Source organism: Ranitomeya imitator, chromosome 4 (genome assembly GCF_032444005.1).
Source record: "Ranitomeya imitator isolate aRanImi1 chromosome 4, aRanImi1.pri, whole genome shotgun sequence".
Lineage (NCBI taxonomy): Eukaryota > Metazoa > Chordata > Amphibia > Anura > Dendrobatidae > Ranitomeya > Ranitomeya imitator.
Window position 1 is genome coordinate 513,021,614 of NC_091285.1, and position 19,966 is coordinate 513,041,579.

At 43.8% G+C, this 19,966-nt stretch overlaps 1 protein-coding gene across 4 annotated transcripts in view; it reads left to right on the forward strand.

The window, feature by feature from the left end:
- The window catches only part of TM6SF1 (transmembrane 6 superfamily member 1), a 148,668-nt gene that overhangs the window by 13,499 nt on the left and 115,203 nt on the right, over window positions 1–19,966 (forward strand). The gene's annotated exons all lie outside the window — the stretch shown is intronic.

Genomic DNA, 19,966 nt, shown 5'->3' on the forward strand with positions numbered 1-19,966 from the left:
GAGGAGACTTTGTGCAGAAGGCCATCATGGTAAAATAGCTGCTAGGAAACCACTGCTAAGGACAGGCAACAAGCAGAAGAGACTTGTTTGGCCTAAAGAACACAAGGAATGGACATTAGACCAGTGGAAATCTGTGCTTTGGTCTGAGTCCAAATTTGAGATCTTTGGTTCAACCACCGTGTCTTTGTGCGAAGCAGAAAAGGTGAACGGATGGACTCTACATGCCTGGTTCCCACCGTGAAGCATGGAGGAGGAGGTGTGATGGTGTGGGGGTGCTTTCCTGGTGACACTGTTGGGTATTTATTCAAAATTGAAGGCATACTGAACCAGCATGGCTACTACAGCATCTTGCGGCGGCATGCTATTCCATCCGCTTTGCGTTTAGTTGGACCATCATTTATTTTTCAACAGGACAATGACCCCAAACACACCTCCAGGCTGTGTAAGGGCTATTTGACCAAGAAGGAGAGTGATGGGGTGCTACGCCAGATGACCTGGCCTCCACAGTCACCAGACCTGCACTCAAACGAGATGGTTTGGGGTGAGCTGGACCGCAGAGTGAAGGCAAAAGGGCCAACAAGTGCTAAGCATCTCTGGGAACTCCTTCAAGATTGTTGGAAGACCATTCCCGGTGACTACCTCTTGAAGCTCATCAAGAGAATGCCAAGAGTGTGCAAAGCAGTCATCAAAGCAAAAGGTGGCTACTTTGAAGAACTTAGAATATAAGACATAATTTCAGTTGTTTCACACTTTTTTGTTTAGTATATAATTCCACATGTGTTAATTCATAGTTTTGATGCCTTCAGTGCGAATGTACAATTTTCATAGTCATGAAAATACAGAAAAATCTTTTTTTTTTTAATTTAAATAGATTTTTATTAACAATAAACAGAAAAAGAGAAAACATCATTCTCTCATCCACATTTCAATATATTACATACATCTTTTCTTAATTTAAGAATCCCCAACATACCCACAACAACCCTCCCCCCCCCCCACAGGACAGCTCATCCCAAGTCTAAACTCCCCTGAGGCCACCAGTGCCTCAAGTAGTTCTTACCTATCTGAAGCCTATAGTTCCCAACTTCTATTACTCCTCATCCCAACTCAAGCCATGGAGACCACATTTTATTAAACATCTCTATTTTCCCCCGTCTCTTGTAAACACCTTTTTCCAGCTTTAGACCATGTTGTACATATTGAAGAAATTCCCTCCTCGCAGGTGGTTCTGCCTTTATCCAGTTCCGTGCTATCACTTTCCGAGCCATATACAGTAACCTAGCGATTGCAATCTTCCAGGTGTTGTCCACTCCTATTTCATCCACGTATCCCAACAAGCATATTATCGGATCTCTCAGGACTCTACATTTATACGCTCCTTCCACCCGACTCAAAACTACCACCCAAAAAGCGGCCAATCTAGGACACGTCCACATCATATGATAAATTCCTGCATTCTCACACCCACACCTCGGACACTCAGAATCAGCACGCAACCCCGCTTTATGTAGCACTTCCGGAGATTTATATACTCTGTGTATAATATAGAGCTGCGACAACCTATACGGCTCACTCAATGACAATCTCGGAACCCACTCCAGCACCGATTCCCATGTTTCCTTCTCCACCGGGCCCAAGTCCCTCTCCCACTTAGCTCTGGCCTTTATGGGGAAATCTAACAGATACGTGTGCATAAGGTCCTTATATAGGGTGGAAATAACTCCCTTTGTAGTCCCGTCACCACATACATACTCCAATACTATATCCTCCTGAATCCCAATGTCAGTACTCTTTTTTTGAGCTCCAAAAGCATGTCTCATCTGTGCATACTGATATTCTCCTGCGGGCCTCAGACCAAACTCTGCTTGCAATCGGGAAAAGGACTTCAACGCTCGTTGTTGGACTATTTGGTGTACAAAGCAAATTCCTTTAGTCTGCCACTCCATCAGACCTCCCAGAGCCGCGAATTCCTTTAAATTACTGTTAGACCATATTGGTGTAAATTTGGTTAACCCTGTAACCCCCCGAATCTGCCTCAATCTGTTCCATAATTTACGTATCAGGAACAGGGTTGGATATAGCTTCCCCAATGCTCCCAAGGAGCCATCCTCTAAGCATTGCATTACCGGGCGTCGGCCTGTCACCCCTTCCATCAGGTGTTGTACTGCACTGGATGACGCCTCCCGCGCCCAGCCCTTCAAATGCTGACTCTGGGCTGCAAGAAAGTATACTTCAGGGTTGGGCAAAGCCAAACCACCATCTTCCTTGGGTCGCTGAAGCGTCTCCAGGCTAATGCGTGGGTACTGTCTCCCCCATATCAAGCTTCTAAAGAGGGCATTAATCTGTCGGAATTTCCCCCGCGGGACCCAAATTGGCGCGTTATGTAAAACGTATAAAATTTTTGGCATCAGGACCATCTTAATGAGATTGATCCTTCCAACCACCGACAAATGTAACTTATTCCAAGCATCTACCTTTGCCTTGAGCACCCCCATAACAGGAGTCAGATTTCTATGCAGGAACTCCGCGACTGGAACCGAAATCCATATCCCAAGGTATTTAAAATGAGATACCACCTTAAGCCGCTCATCACCAACATTCACACTTGCATTCTCTCCTACTCCATCTACCTTAAACAGAACCGATTTGTCCCAATTAATTGTTAGTCCCGATACGGACCCGAATCTTTCAACAATTTCAATGGCCCCTCCCAGTGAATCAACCGGATCAGCCAAAAACAGCAACACGTCATCGGCATATAGCGCTATCTTTTCCTCAACTTCCCCATATCTAAACCCAGGGACCCCATCAGATTGTCGAATCTTGGCGGCAAGTGGTTCCACAGCCAACGCAAACAAGAGAGGCGAAAGCGGACATCCCTGCCTAGTGCCTCTAGCCAACTTTATAGGCTGAGACAATTCCCCGTTCACCCTGATTCTAGCCGTCGGCAGCGAATACAACAGCTGAATCCAGGCCACAAACTGCGGACCAAAACCCATACTCTTCAACACCTGCCATAGATATCCCCACTCTACACTGTCAAACGCCTTATGGGCATCCAGTGACGCAATCACCCTCCGGCCACAATTGTCAGACTTCAGCTGTAAATTCACATATAACCTCCGCAGATTGATTGCCGTCGACCTATCAGGCATAAAGCCAGACTGATCCGGATGCACCAGGCCTGTAATGACACTAGACAGACGGGAAGCTAACACCTTGGCCAGAAGCTTGACATCAATAGTTAGCAAAGAGATTGGGCGATATGACTCAGGTTTCCCCAAATCCTTATCCTCCTTTGGAATAACCACTATTATGGCCTCCCTCATAGAAGCTGGTAAGCACCCCCGGGACCTAGCTTCCTCCAGAACCGTCTTTAATCTAGGAATTAACACTTCTCCCAAACTTTTATAGATCTCGGCGGGCAACCCATCGACCCCAGGCGCCTTCCCATTGGCCATGGACATCAATGCCCGACTCAGCTCCTCCTCCGTGATAGGGGCTTCCAAGCTCTCCCTATCCACCTCATTCAGTCTCGGCAGATCCAGACCCTCCAAGAAGGTCAATGTATCTCCGACCGACTCACCGACCCGGGAGGAATATAAGTCTGCATAAAAGTCCGCAAAAGTCCTCAAAATCTCCGGTGTTTCAGATACTCTGCTTCCACTTACAGGCTCCAATGAGTGTACATATGAAGTACCCCTCTGAGCAGCCACTACCAGCGACAGCATATGACCCACAGTTTCTCCCTCCTGGTAATACAACACTCTTTGAAATTCCTGCTTCCTCTCAGCTTTTTCCAACAGTACTTTTTCCAGTTGATTTTGTGCATTTTTCAGCCTTTTCCCCGCCTCAGGAGTTCCCAGTGTCGCCATCCCATCCTCTGCATCCTTCAACTCATCAACTGCCGCCCTTTCTGCCTCTCTCGTCCTTCGCTTACACCTACTAATGTCTCTAAACAGTAGTCCTCTCAGATACGCCTTCATTGCATCCCAAATCGTAAGAGCGTCTGTACTCCCATCATTCAAAAAGAAGAACTCCGCCACCTCCCGTCCTATACCTTCCATCTCAATACTATGTAACCAACTAGGATGTATCTTCCATTCCCTCCCATTTACAGACCGTGTTCCCGCCAATTTAAACTCCACCTCAATTGGACTGTGGTCCGACAAGGCCCTTGGGAGATATCTCACCTCCCCAACTAGTGTGTCTAATAGCTTATTTCCCAGAGCCATGTCAATTCTAGAGAGCGTGGCATGCGCCGGCGAATAACATGATTACCCTCTCTCCCCAATATGTCTAACCCTCCAAAGGTCAATCATACCTATCTCATGTACATAGGTGCCAAATGTTGTTGTATGTCCCCCCGACCTATTCTGGGTGTTTTTATTTTTATCCCAGAAGTCGTCACAGATGTTATTTAGGTCTCCAATAATCATCAGTGGTGTCGGCCCCCATCGTTCCACTCGCTCCAAAACTTCTCTAATCTTCCTGCTTGAGTAGGGAGGCGGAATATACATAGCTGCAATACACACTCTCACTCCATACACTATACATTGTATTAGTACGTACTGACCATCTGCATCTACACAAACTTTCACCTCCTCATACTGTACTCCCGCTGGGACCAAAATTGATACACCTCTCGCATACATTGAGAAGGTAGAGTGATATCCCTTCTGAATCCAGCGTCTATTTAAGACATTCACTTTCTCCCTTACCAAGTGCATCTCCAGCAAACATATCATTGAGGCCCGTTGGTCTCTTGCATACTGCAAAGTCGCGGCTCGTCTGGATTTCTCCGCCAGGCCTCTCATATTCCAGCTCAAAATCTTAAAACGGCCCCCCATCAATTGGCTCATCTTCTCTAACTATATCATTATTCTTGACCATGAGCTGTCTAACGTCCCTAACCCCCCCTATCCCAACTCCCTTTCCCACCCTTCCCCTCTCACAACTAACCGTTCTGCCTCTTTTCAAGAGTGGGGCATCATCGCCCATAGCGAACACTCCGATTGGCAGTACCTTCCCAACCCTCCTCCCGCCACTGTACATAGCAGAATTCCATACATTCTTTAACATGTCACAAGATTTCAACATTGATTAACCTGCAAATACAAGAAACCTAAACAAATTTATAATACGCCGCTTACCCTTCCTCCCCCTACCCCAGCAGCCGTTATAGCATTCCCTTAACTGTAGCTGATTACAACCCAGCTCCACCCTTCAGCTTTCACATCCCATAACCCCTGAGTTGTTAATTACAAGTCTCTTTTCCAACTGACAGAGAAATAATCGCATTCAGAGTCCCCCCTCAGTTTCAGTCTCCTTTTCCTTTAAGCCTTTTAGCATTAATGTCAATCCACTGAGTAGCTTCCTCCGGCTTCTGAAAAAAGTGAATTTTGTCAAACGCCACCACCCTCAGTCTTGCTTGAAACATCATGGAGTACTGCACTCCCAACTCCTTCAGCCGTCTCTTGATACCCGTGAACATCATCCGTTGTTTCTGAACCAGGGCAGAATAGTCTGGGTAAATCGCAATTCTTTGGCCTTCAACTGTCAGATCCGTCATATCTCTAGCCTTCCTCAGGATAATGTCTCTGTCTCTGTAATTTAGGATTTTGGCGAGCATGGTACGGGGATTCGCTCCAGGGACAGGTGGTTTCGGTGGGACCCTATGCGCTCTCTCCACCGCGAACACTTTTGTCAGCACCGTATCTCCAAAAGTCTCTAACAGCCATTTTTCAATATACTCAGTTGGATTCCTTCCTTCAGCTTTTTCAGGGATGCCCACTATGCGTATATTATTTCTTCTGGACCTATTCTCAAGATCCTCATTTTTTGCCGCCAATTCAGCTATTGCTTGAGTGAACTTCTTCTCAGCCTTTTGCAGCTGCACTATATGATCTTCTGCAGTGCTCACTCTCTCCTCTACCTCCCCCACACGTTTGTCAATCTTCTGCATGGCTGTGTCCCCCTTAACCTCCTGTATCTGTTGGGTCAGAGACTGTTTACATGAAGAAACCAACGCAAAAACGTCTCTCAGGGTAGGCTCAGCTTCTGGCGCCATGTCCTCAGATCCCCCTACTGCCACCGCCATATTGTTCTCCTGTCTCCCCTGTTGTACCTCATGCTCTCCTGCTGAGTTCTCTTCCTCCTCCTCTGTATCAGCTCCGGTTTCCTCCTCTGCAGCCTCCACTCTTACAAACTGCTGAAGCTTTGCCGCCACCTCCATGCGTTTCTTACATGCGGCGTTCTCTTTATCCGCCATCTCCCTTGCATCGGCGCCATCTTGGCTTGCGCCTGCATCCCCGGCTCCCGCGTCCTTCTGCCTTCTCCTAGTCATTCTCTCCGTTCACGGAGCTACCGCTCAGCACCGCCGAGCTCTCTGGGTCACCCCGCAGCCGGTAAGCCTCCCCTGGAGCCGTTCAGCGGCGGCTATACAGGATTTTATAATGCACAGCAGCGGGAGCTCTCTGCCGCACGTCCGCTCACATGGACACTCAGGCCACGCCCCCACAGAAAAATCTTTAAATGAGGTGTGTCCAAACTTTTGGTTTGTTCTGTATGTATATATATATATATATATATATATATATAGAAAAAATTGGAACGGCATCTTAAAAATACCTTAATGCAGTGCAAAGCTCTCCCAGCCAGTAGTCCAATGACTTCCAACAATATGAACAGAATAAGAAAAGCAGCACAAAAAAATAGAAAAAAGTGGACTTTATTGCCTGAACGGCGTGGCAACGTTTCGGATGCAAAATCCTTTTTCAAACTTTTTTCAAATCCTTTTTCCAATATATATATATCTATATATATAATTGTCTAAGGGTTTTTCTGTCTGTCTGTCTGTCCTGGAAATCCCATGTCTCTGATTGGTCGAGGCCGCCAGGCCTCGACCAATCAGCGACGGGCACAGCATGGCGACGATGATGTCATAAAGGTTGCCTCGGCCAATCAGCGACAGGCACAGTCTGCCGCGAATTCGTCTCGACCAATCAGCGACGAGCACAGTATCGACGTAGATGTCATAATGGTTGCCATGGTGACGATGATGTCATAAAGGTTGCCTCGACCAATCAGCGACGGGCACAGTCTGCCGCGAATTCTGGAATCATCATTGTCCATATACTACAGGGACATGCATATTCTAGAATACCCGATGCGTTAGAATCGGGCCACAATCTAGTATATATATAAAAATATATATATATACTAGATGGTGGCCCGATTCTAAAGTATCGGGTATTCTAGAATATGTATGTATATAGCAGCCACATACTATATAGCACAGGCCACGTAGTATATAGGAGCCATGTAGTATATAGCATACAAATAGTACGTGGCCTGTACTATATAGTATGTGGCTGCTATATACATACATACATATTGTAGAATACCCGATGCATTGTATATAACGCAGCCCACGCAGTATCTAACACAGGCCATGTAGTATACAGCAGCCATTTAGAATATAACACTGCCCACGTAGTATATAGCAGCCATGTAGTATATAGTACTGCCCACGTAGTATATAGCAGCCGTGTAGTATATAGTACTGCCCACATAGTATATAGCAGCCATGTAGTATATAGTACTGCCCACGTAGTATATAGCAGCCATGTAGCCAACGCAGACCACGCAGTATTTAGCAGTGTGGGCACATATCCCTGTTAAAAAAAAAAAGAATTAAAATAAAAAATAGTTACATACTCACCCTCTGGGATCCAACTGCGCTGTGGCGATGGGCGCGTGGCTGCCGCCATCTTCCGTTCCCAGGATGCATTGCGAAATTACCCAGAAGACTTAGCGGTCTCGCGAGACCGCTAAGTCTTCTGTGTAATTTCGCAATGCATCTCTGGGACTGGAAGCTGGCGGAAGTCGCGAGCGCATCCTCGGACTATGGAGGGTGAGTATAGCAGGCTTTTTTTTTTATTAGTATTTTTAACATTAGATTTTTTTACTATTGACGCTGCACAGGCAGCATCAATAGTAAAACGTTTGGGACACACAGGATTAATAGCAGCGGTAACGGAGTGCGTAACCCGTGGCATAACGCGGTCCGTCACCGCTGGCATTAACCCTGTGTGAGCGGTGACCGGAGGGGAGTATGGAGCGGGCACTGACTGCGGGGAGTAGGGAGGGACTAATCGGACTGTGCCCGTCGCTCATTGGTCGCGGCAGCCATGACAGGCAGCTGGCGAGACCAATCAGCGACTTGGATTCCATGACAGACAGAGGTCGCGACCAATGAATATCCGTGACAGACAGAAGGACAGACAGAACAACAGACAGATGGAAATGACCCTTAGACAAGTATATAGTAGATATGGATATATATATATATATATATATATATATGTTGCATCTTTTACATTTTAAAAATTACGAAAAGGAAAATGGGCATCCTGCATTATTAGTACTCATTAGCTTGTAAACACTTTTTGTAGGCAGACAAAAGTCTCAATTTTTGTTTGAGGGATTTTCATCCATTGTTCCTTGGAAAATTCTTCCAGTTCTGGGTCGTCTTGCATACACTGCTATTTTTAGGTCAAGGCATAGATTTTCAATGATGTACAGCCCAGGTTACTGTGAGGGCCATTGTAAGACCTTCAGCTTTCGAGGTAGTCTATTGGGGATATTGACGTGTTTAGGATCGTTATCCATTGTAGCAGCCATCCCCTTTTCAACTTCAGCTTTTTTTTTTTACAGATGATGTCATGTTTGCATCGAGAATTTGTTGAAATTTCATTGAATCCATTCTTCCCTGTGCTATTGGCTGCAACACAACCCCAAAGCATAATTGATCCACCCCCAAGCTTAATGGTTGGTAGATGGTCTTTTCCTGAAATTCTGTGCTCTTTTTTCTCCACACATACCTTTGATCATTTTGGCCACAGAGTTCTATTTTAACCTCCTCACCCATCCCTTGTAGATTGTGAGCCCTCGCGGGCAGTGACCTCTCTCTTCCTGTACCAGTTGTGACTTGTCTTGTTCAAGATTATTGTACTTGTTTTTATTATGTATACCCCTCCTCCTCACATGTAAAGCACCATGGAATAAATGGCGCTATAATAATAAATAATAATAATAATAACCTCATTAGTATACAGGACTTGTTTCCAAAATGCATCTGACTTGTTTATATGTTCTTTTGCATACATATGAAGCTGAATTTTATGGTGATGATGCAGGAGAAGTTTTCTACTGGTGATGACACTTCCATGAAGGCCATATTTGTGCAACAATGTACCACAACTCCAGAGTTTGCTTAACCATTCTGAAGGTCTTATGCAGTCATGTGGGGGTTCTGATTTGCCTCTTTAGCAAACCTCCAAGTAGCTCTCACTGAAATTTTGCTTGGTCTTCCAGACCTTATCTTGACCTTCACTGTTCCTGTTAACCTCCATTTCTTAGTGACATTTTGAACTGAGGAAAGGACAACTTGAATACACTTTGCTATCTTCTTATAGCCTTTGCCTGCTTTGTTGGCCTCCACCATTTTTATTTTCACAGTGCTAGGCAGCTGCGTAGAAGAACCCGTGGCTACTGTTTTTTGGCACAAGGTAACAGGAGGCTGGGTTTTATAAAGCTGAGAAATTTTCATGAAATGGCCTTTCCAATGATCATAGTGAACCAAGCTACAAATATCCAAGGTTGCCCAAACATTTGCATTGGTTAATTTTCCTTTTTGTTATTTTTAAAATGTAAATGATGACTCTATATACTGTATGTCTAAAATACAAATGAGTTATCTTTAACTTTAGGCCTTTTAGAGATCATTTCATCTTCAATTTGCTTACCTCTATAACAATAACAGTAATTTTGACCAGGGGTCCCAAACTTTTACATGCCACTGTATGCTACCAGAAAAGAGATGGATTTTATATGTTGGATTTCAACATGCCCTGTTACTTTGTTACCCTAGTGATTAGCAGTTTCTACATGTGTCTGTCAACAGCTTTTTTTCCCCTTGCCCAATTGAAATGAACTTGCATGCTTGGCCAGTGTGACCATGCATGTTTATGAAGAAATACCTGACAGTTGAATAAGCATGTGGCTAACAGCCATCTCATGTGTATGGCGCTTCTAAAGCATGTGAACTTATCTGCTATGTGAACAGCACCCAATCTGAAAAGTTGAAGTATTCTAGTGATGACAGCTCATGGGCACAGGAGATTCCTGACACCTAATGAGCATGCCAGTATGCAGTGGAGTTATACAATATATTTTAATTAATTCATATTGTTTTAAAGGGAACCTGTCACCAGGTTATTCGAATATAAAGTAGGACCAGCACCTGTAAGTCCACATAAACAGCATTCTAGAATGATGTATACAATCATGACCAAAAGTGTTGGCATCCTTGAAATTGTTCCACAAAATAAAGCAGTTCACTCAGGAACAGTGGCGTAACTACCACGGTCGCAGCGGTCGCCACTGCGACCGGCCCCGGCAGGTCAGGGGCCCGGCAGGTCAGAGGCACCCAACAACATTTTACAGTGCAGGAGATCCCTCCCACACGGCAACAGTCAGAGGCGTATCTAGGAGGAGGGGGCAGCCGGGGCATTCTTAAAAAGAAATAAGAAAAGGCGGAATACTCCGAATCTTAATCAACCAGAAACCAGTGGAGTAGAAGAACAGACCACCCAAAATGTAAATACAAACTAGATCAAATTTATTGATATACATAAAACACATACATTAAAATAACAAAAAAATATGAATCCAAAATTAGAATGGAAACATATGGAGAAGACATGGAGGTACAGTGGGGCAAAAAAGTATTTAGTCAGTCAGCAATAGTGCAAGTTCCACCACTTAAAAAGATGAGAGGCGTCTGTAATTTACATCATAGGTAGACCTCAACTATGGGAGACAAACTGAGAAAAAAAAATCCAGAAAATCACATTGTCTGTTTTTTTAACATTTTTTTTGCATATTATGGTGGAAAATAAGTATTTGGTCAGAAATAAACAATCAAGATTTCTGGCTCTCACAGACCTGTAACTTCTTCTTTAAGAGTCTCCTCTTTCCTCCACTCATTACCTGTAGTAATGGCACCTGTTTAAACTTGTTATCAGTATAAAAAGACACCTGTGCACACCCTCAAACAGTCTGAATCCAAACTCCACCCTGGTGAAGACCAAAGAGCTGTCAAAGGACACCAGAAACAAAATTGTAGCCCTGCACCAGGCTGGGAAGACTGAATCTGCAATAGCCAACCAGCTTGGAGTGAAGAAATCAACAGTGGGAGCAATAATTAGAAAATGGAAGACATACAAGACCACTGATAATCTCCCTCGATCTGGGGCTCCACGCAAAATCCCACCCCGTGGGGTCAGAATGATCACAAGAACGGTGAGCAAAAATCCCAGAACCACGCGGGGGGACCTAGTGAATGAACTGCAGAGAGCTGGGACCAATGTAACAAGGCCTACCATAAGTAACACACTACGCCACCATGGACTCAGATCCTGCAGTGCCAGACGTGTTCCACTGCTTAAGCCAGTACATGTCCGGGCCCGTCTGAAGTTTGCTAGAGAGCATTTGGATGATCCAGAGGAGTTTTGGGAGAATGTCCTATGGTCTGATGAAACCAAACTGGAACTGTTTGGTAGAAACACAACTTGTCGTGTTTGGAGGAAAAAGAATACTGAGTTGCATCCATCAAACACCATACCTACTGTAAAGCATGGTGGTGGAAACATCATGCTTTGGGGCTGTTTCTCTGCAAAGGGGCCAGGACGACTGATCCGGGTACATGAAAGAATGAACGGGGCAATGTATCGTGAGATTTTGAGTGCAAACCTCCTTCCATCAGCAAGGGAATTGAAGATGAAACGTGGCTGGGTCTTTCAACATGACAATGATCCAAAGCACACCGCCAGGGCAACGAAGGAGTGGCTTCGTAAGAAGCATTTCAAGGTCCTGGAGTGGCCTAGCCAGTATCCAGATTTCAACCCTATAGAAAACCTTTGGAGGGAGTTGAAAGTCCGTGTTGCCAAGCGAAAAGCCAAAAACATCACTGCTCTAGAGGAGATCTGCATGGAGGAATGGGCCAACATACCAACAACAGTGTGTGGCAACCTTGTGAAGACTTACAGAAAACGTTTGACCTCTGTCATTGCCAACAAAGGATATATTACAAAGTATTGAGATGAAATTTTGTTTCTGACCAAATACTTATTTTCCACCATAATATGCAAATAAAATGTTAAAAAAACAGACAATGTGATTTTCTGGATTTTTTTTCTCAGTTTGTCTCCCATAGTTGAGGTCTACCTATGATGTAAATTACAGACGCCTCTCATCATTTTAAGTGGTGGAACTTGCACTATTGCTGACTGACTAAATACTTTTTTGCCCCACTGTAAGTAGGGAGGGAAAACAGCACCAGATAACTACATCAGCGACAAAAGTAAAGTGCATAGTGTGCATGATATGCATTAAACCATCATCAATTCATTAACCCCTTTCTGACATTAGATGTACTATCCTGTCGAGGTGGGGTGGGCCCGTATGACCACCGACGGGATAGCATGTCATATGCGATCGGCCGCGCTCACTGGGGGAGCGCGGCCGATCACAGCCGTGTGTTAGCTGACTATCACAGCTGACATCTGGCACTATGTGACAGGAGCAGTCACGGACCGCATCTGGCACATTAACCCCCGGAACACTGCGATAAAACATGCTTGCAGCGTTCTGGCGGCATAGGGAAGCATCGCGCAGGGCTCCCTGCGTGCTTCCCTGAGACCCTCGGAGCAACGCGATGTGATTGCGTTGCTCCGGGGGTCTCCTATCACCTTCTCCCTGCAGGCCCCGGATCCAAAATGGCAGCGGCACTGCTTCTGGGTCCTGCAGGGAGGTGGCTTACAAGTGCCTGCAAAAAACGAGCCGCCATACAGCGTCATCAGCGAAAAAGTTAAAATCCTCCGAATAAAGCGATGCAAAAATAATTATATTTTATATAAAATAGTTTTTATCGTATAAAAGCACCAAAACATAAAAAAAAGATATAGCTGAGGTATCGCTGTAATCGTACTGACCCGAAGAATAAAACTCCTTTATCAATTTTACCAAAACGCCCCGCCCAAAAGAAATTCATGAATAGCCGGTTTTTGGTCATTCTGCCTCACAAAAATCGGAATAAAAAAGCAATCAAAAAATGTCACATGCCCAAAAATGGTTCCAATAAAAACATCAACTCATCCCGCAAAAAACAAGACCTTACATGACTCTGTGGACCAAAATATGGAAAAATTATAGCTCTCAGAATGTGGAGACGCAAAAACTATTTTTTGCAATAAAAAGAGTCTTTTAGTGTGTGACAGCTGCCAATCATAAAAATCTGCTAAAATACCAGCTATAAAAGTAAATCAAACCCCCTTCATCACCCCCTTAGTTAGTGAAAAAAAAATAAAATTAAAAAAAATTATTTATTTCCATTTTCTCATTGTGGTTAGGGTTAGGGCTAGGGTTAGGGTTGGGGTTAGGGTTGGGGCTAGGGATAGGGTTGGGGCTAGGGTTAGGGTGGGGCTAGTGTTAGGGTTGGGGCAAGTGTTAGGGTTAGGGCTACAGTTAGGGTTGGGGCTAAAGTTAGGGTTAGGGTTGGGGCTAAAGTTAGGGTTAGGGTTGGGGCTAAAGTTAGGGTTTCGATTACATTTACGGTTTGGATTAGTTTTGGGATTAGGGTTAGGGGTGTGTCAGGGTTAGGGGTGTGGTTAGGGTTACCGTTGATATTAGGGTTAGGGTTTGGATTACATTTACGGTTGGGAATAGGGTTGGGATTAGGGTTAGGGGTGTGTCTGGGTTAGAGGTGTGGTTAGGGTTACTGTTGGGATTAGGGTTAGGGGTGTGTTTGGATTAGGGTTTCAGTTAGAATAGGGGGGTTTCCACTGTTTAGGCACATCAGGGGCTCTCCAAACGCGACGTGGCGTTCTATCTCAATTCCAGTCAATTTTGCATTGAAAAGTCAAATGGCACTCCTTCCCATCTGAGCTCTGCCATGTGCCCAAACAGTGGTTTACCCCCATATATGGGGTATCAGCATACTCAGGACAAATTGCACAACCACTTTTGGGGTCCAATTTCTTCAGTTACCCTTGGGAAAATTAAAAATTGGGGGCGAAAATATAATTTTTGTGAAAAAATATGATTTTTTTATTTTTATGGCTCTGCATTATAAACTTCTGTGAAGCACTTGGTGGGTCAAAGTGCTCACCACACATCAAGATAAGTTCCTTAGGGGGTCTACTTTCCAAAATGGTGTCACTTGTGGGGGGTTTCAATGTTTAGGCACATCATGGGCTCTCCAAACGCGACATGGCGTCCTATCTCAATTCCAGTCAATTTTGCATTGAAAAGTCAAATGGCGCTCCTTCCCTTCCGAGCTCTGCTGTGCGCCCAAACAGTGGTTTACCCCCACATTTGGGGTATCAGCGTTCTCAGGACAAATTGCACAACATCTTTTGAGGTCCAATTTCTCCTGTTACCCTTGGTAAAATAAAACAAATTGGAGCTGAAGTAAATATTTTGTGAAAAAAAAATTGCAAACTGTCTCTTCAGAGAGGAAGAGGACTAGAACTCTAGTGCCACCTATTGGAAGTAGCAATCCTAACAGTCAATGTCAACCCTTTAACGAGCCTTGTCATATGGCTTAGGATAATAGCCAAACCAGAATCTCAATTTGTCTGATTACAATTTGTAGATATACAATTAGTACAGTGTGTGCAGCTTACTGGACATGGATTTAGTTGTTAAAAGATTATTTTTCTGAAAAAAAAATGGCGAGAGCTTTTGGGTGTCAGAGTATGAATCAAATAATCCTCACTTTTTTAGTAGTTAGATACGGTCACCACCCCTCCTAGGTGGTGCTATCTGTTCAATCACCTGGAAGCAAAGTTGTGATATTTTATGGTCCTTGTAAACAAAATGATGGGGAATGGTTAGGAGCAAATTCCTGCACCGAATTGTAGATTTATGTTTAGATATTCGGTCTTTCACAGGTTGCGTAGTTTCTCCTATATACAATAACCCACAAGGACATTTAATAAGATACTAGATGGTGGCCCGATTCTAACGCATCGGGTATTCTAGAATATGCATGTCCACGTAGTATATTGCCCAGCCAGGTAGTATATTAGGGGACGGGAAGAAAAACATTAGACTCGAACAAAGACGACCCAGGAAAACATACTCAGAAGGGAGGTAAGAACATTTCTAAAACAATCCACAGTGAGGAGATTGGAACAAAACAAAATCCTCTAAACTGCATGCTCGCAAACGCCAGAAGCCTGACAAACAAGATGGAAGAACTAGAAGCAGAAATATCTACAGGTAACTTTGACATAGTGGGAATAACCGAGACATGGTTAGATGAAAGCTATGACTGGGCAGTTAACTTACAGGGTTACAGTCTGTTTAGAAAGGATCGTAAAAATCGGAGAGGAGGAGGGGTTTGTCTCTATGTAAAGTCTTGTCTAAAGTCCACTTTAAGGGAGGATATTAGCGAAGGGAATGAGGATGTCGAGTCCATATGGGTTGAAATTCATGGAGGGAAAAATGGTAACAAAATTCTCATTGGGGTCTGTTACAAACCCCCAAATATAACAGAAAGCATGGAAAGTCTACTTCTAAAGCAGATAGATGAAGCTGCAACCCATAATGAGGTCCTGGTTATGGGGGACTTTAACTACCCGGATATTAACTGGGAAACAGAAACCTGTGAAACCCATAAAGGCAACAGGTTTCTGCTAATAACCAAGAAAAATTATCTTTCACAATTGGTGCAGAATCCAACCAGAGGAGCAGCACTTTTAGACCTAATACTATCTAATAGACCTGACAGAATAACAAATCTGCAGGTGGTTGGGCATTTAGGAAATAGCGACCACAATATTGTGCAGTTTCACCTGTCTTTCACTAGGGGGACTTGTCAGGGAGTCACAAAAACATTGAACTTTAGGAAGGCAAAGTTTGAACAGCTTAGAGATGCCCTTAATCTGGTAGACTGGGACAATATCCTCAGAAATGAGAATACAGATAATAAATGGGAAATGTTTAAGAACATCCTAAATAGGCAGTGTAAGCGGTTTATACCTTGTGGGAATAAAAGGACTAGAAATAGGAAAAACCCAATGTGGCTAAACAAAGAAGTAAGACAGGCAATTAACAGTAAAAAGAAAGCATTTGCACTACTAAAGCAGGATGGCACCATTGAAGCTCTAAAAAACTATAGGGAGAAAAATACTTTATCTAAAAAACTAATTAAAGCTGCCAAAAAGGAAACAGAGAAGCACATTGCTAAGGAGAGTAAAACTAATCCCAAACTGTTCTTCAACTATATCAATAGTAAAAGAATAAAAACTGAAAATGTAGGCCCCTTAAAAAATAGTGAGGAAAGAATGGTTGTAGATGACGAGGAAAAAGCTAACATATTAAACACCTTCTTCTCCACGGTATTCACGGTGGAAAATGAAATGCTAGGTGAAATCCCAAGAAACAATGAAAACCCTATATTAAGGGTCACCAATCTAACCCAAGAAGAGGTGCGAAACCGGCTAAATAAGATTAAAATAGATAAATCTCCGGGTCCGGATGGCATACACCCACGAGTACTAAGAGAACTAAGTAATGTAATAGATAAACCATTATTTCTTATTTTTAGTGACTCTATAGCGACAGGGTCTGTTCCGCAGGACTGGCGCATAGCAAATGTGGTGCCAATATTCAAAAAGGGCTCTAAAAGTGAACCTGGAAATTATAGGCCAGTAAGTCTAACCTCTATTGTTGGTAAAATATTTGAAGGGTTTCTGAGGGATGTTATTCTGGATTATCTCAATGAGAATAACTGTTTAACTCCATATCAGCATGGGTTTATGAGAAATCGCTCCTGTCAAACCAATCTAATCAGTTTTTATGAAGAGGTAAGCTATAGACTGGACCACGGTGAGTCATTGGACGTGGTATATCTCGATTTTTCCAAAGCGTTTGATACCGTGCCGCACAAGAGGTTGGTACACAAAATGAGAATGCTTGGTCTGGGGGAAAATGTGTGTAAATGGGTTAGTAACTGGCTTAGTGATAGAAAGCAGAGGGTGGTTATAAATGGTATAGTCTCTAACTGGGTCGCTGTGACCAGTGGGGTACCGCAGGGGTCAGTATTGGGACCTGTTCTCTTCAACATATTCATTAATGATCTGGTAGAAGGTTTACACAGTAAAATATCGATATTTGCAGATGATACAAAACTATGTAAAGCAGTTAATACAAGAGAAGATAGTATTCTGCTACAGATGGATCTGGATAAGTTGGAAACTTGGGCTGAAAGGTGGCAGATGAGGTTTAACAATGATAAATGTAAGGTTATACACATGGGAAGAGGGAATCAATATCACCATTACACACTGAACGGGAAACCACTGGGTAAATCTGACAGGGAGAAGGACTTGGGGATCCTAGTTAATGATAAACTTACCTGGAGCAGCCAGTGCCAGGCAGCAGCTGCCAAGGCAAACAGGATCATGGGGTGCATTAAAAGAGGTCTGGATACACATGATGAGAGCATTATACTGCCTCTGTACAAATCCCTAGTTAGACCGCACATGGAGTACTGTGTCCAGTTTTGGGCACCGGTGCTCAGGAAGGATATAATGGAACTAGAGAGAGTACAAAGGAGGGCAACAAAATTAATAAAGGGGATGGGAGAACTACAATACCCAGATAGATTAGCGAAATTAGGATTATTTAGTCTAGAAAAAAGACGACTGAGGGGCGATCTAATAACCATGTATAAGTATATAAGGGGACAATACAAATATCTCGCTGAGGATCTGTTTATACCAAGGAAGGTGACGGGCACAAGGGGGCATTCTTTGCGTCTGGAGGAGAGAAGGTTTTTCCACCAACATAGAAGAGGAATCTTTACTGTTAGGGCAGTGAGAATCTGGAATTGCTTGCCTGAGGAGGTGGTGATGGCGAACTCAGTCGAGGGGTTCAAGAGAGGCCTGGATGTCTTCCTGGAGCAGAACAATATTGTATCATACAATTATTAGGTTCTGTAGAAGGACGTAGATCTGGGTATTTATTATGATGGAATATAGGCTGAACTGGATGGACAAATGTCTTTTTTCGGCCTTACTAACTATGTTACTATGTTACTATGTTACTATATTGCCCAGCCACGTAGTATATTGCCCAGTGACAGTAATATTGCCCAGCCACGTAGTATATTGCCCAGTGACATAGTATATTGCCCAGCCACGTAGTATATTACCCAGCCACATAGTATATTGCCCAGCCACGTAGTATATTGCCCAGTGACGTAGTATATTGCCCATCCACGTAGTATATTGCCCAGTGACGTAGTATATTGCCCAGTGACGTAGTATATTGCCCAGCCACATAGTATATTGCCCAGTCACGTAGTATATTGCCCAGTCACGTAGTATATTGCCCAGTCACATAGTATATTGCCCAATGACATAGTATGTATAGTAGATTTTTTATTTTTTAACCTGTTACATACGTGGCTGTGCAATATACTACATAGCTGGGCAATATACTACGTCACTGGGTAATATACTGCGTGACTGGGCAGTATACTACGTGTCTGTGCTGTATACTACGTAGCTGTGCAATATACTACGTAGCTGGGCAATATACTACGTCACTGGGCAATATACTATGTGACTGGGCAATATACTACGTGGCTCTGTGCTGTATACTACGTCGCTGTGCAATATACTACGTGGCTGGGCAATATACTAAGTGGGCAATATACTACGTGAATGGGCAATATACTACGTGGCTGGGCAATATACTACGTCCCTGGGCAATATACTACGTGGCTAGGCAATATACTACGTCACTGGGCAATATACTACGTGGCTGGGCAATATACTACCTGGACATGCATATTCTAGAATACCTGATGCGTTAGAATCGGGCCACCATGTAGTAAACATATACTCACCTTCCGAGGGCCCCTTGTAGTCCTGTCGCCTGTGTGCGGTGCACGCGGCAGCTTCCAGTCCCAGGGTTGGTATGAGCGCAGGACCTGTGATGACGTCGCAGTCACATGACCGTGACGTCATGGAAGGTCCTTCTCCCATAGCATCTTTGGAACCGGAACCTGCCGCTTGCACTGCCGAGGACAGCACGCACGTCGGAGGGTGAGAATAATCTTTTTTTTATTATTATTATTATTTTTAACATTAGATCGTTTTACTATTGATGCTGCACACACAGCATCATTAGTAAAAAGTTAGTCACACAGGGTTAATAGCTGCGTAACCGGAGTGCGTTACACCGCGCTCCGGTAATGCTGGCATTAACCCTGTGTGAGGGCTGACTGGATGACTGGAGGGGAGTATGGAGCGGGCACTGACTGCGGGGAGGAAAGAGCGGCCATATTGCCGCCGGACTGTGGCCGTCACTGATTGGTCGTGGCAATGGTCGTGGGCGTTTTGCCACGACCAATCAGCGACTTGGATTCCATGACAGACAGAGGCCACGACCAATGAATATCCGGGACAGACAGAAAGACGGACGTGACCCTTAGACAATTATATAGCACTGGGGAACACAGTTTTTTAAGAGTTAGGTCAGACAACTGTTCTTAATTAATTTTTGGATGCTGAATCCAGAAATGATCTCAGTTTTTCTCTATCACGTCAAGTTTTTGAACTATAGGATTTTTGTCTTCTCAAAACTATGTAAACTACTGTACCTAAAAAGTGTTTTTTGTTTTGTTTTTAAATAGGACAAATATGAAAAAAAAATTAAATATATAAGAAATAGGCATGACAAAGTTGTGACTACTCTTAAAAGTTGCCACGTAGCTCTATATGAGTCGAATTGTAATCAGATAACAAGTCTTATTACAGATATCAATGCAATTGTGCTTCTCTGGCAGGTAAGTTGTGTAGGAAAAACTTGACGTGCTAGAAAAAAA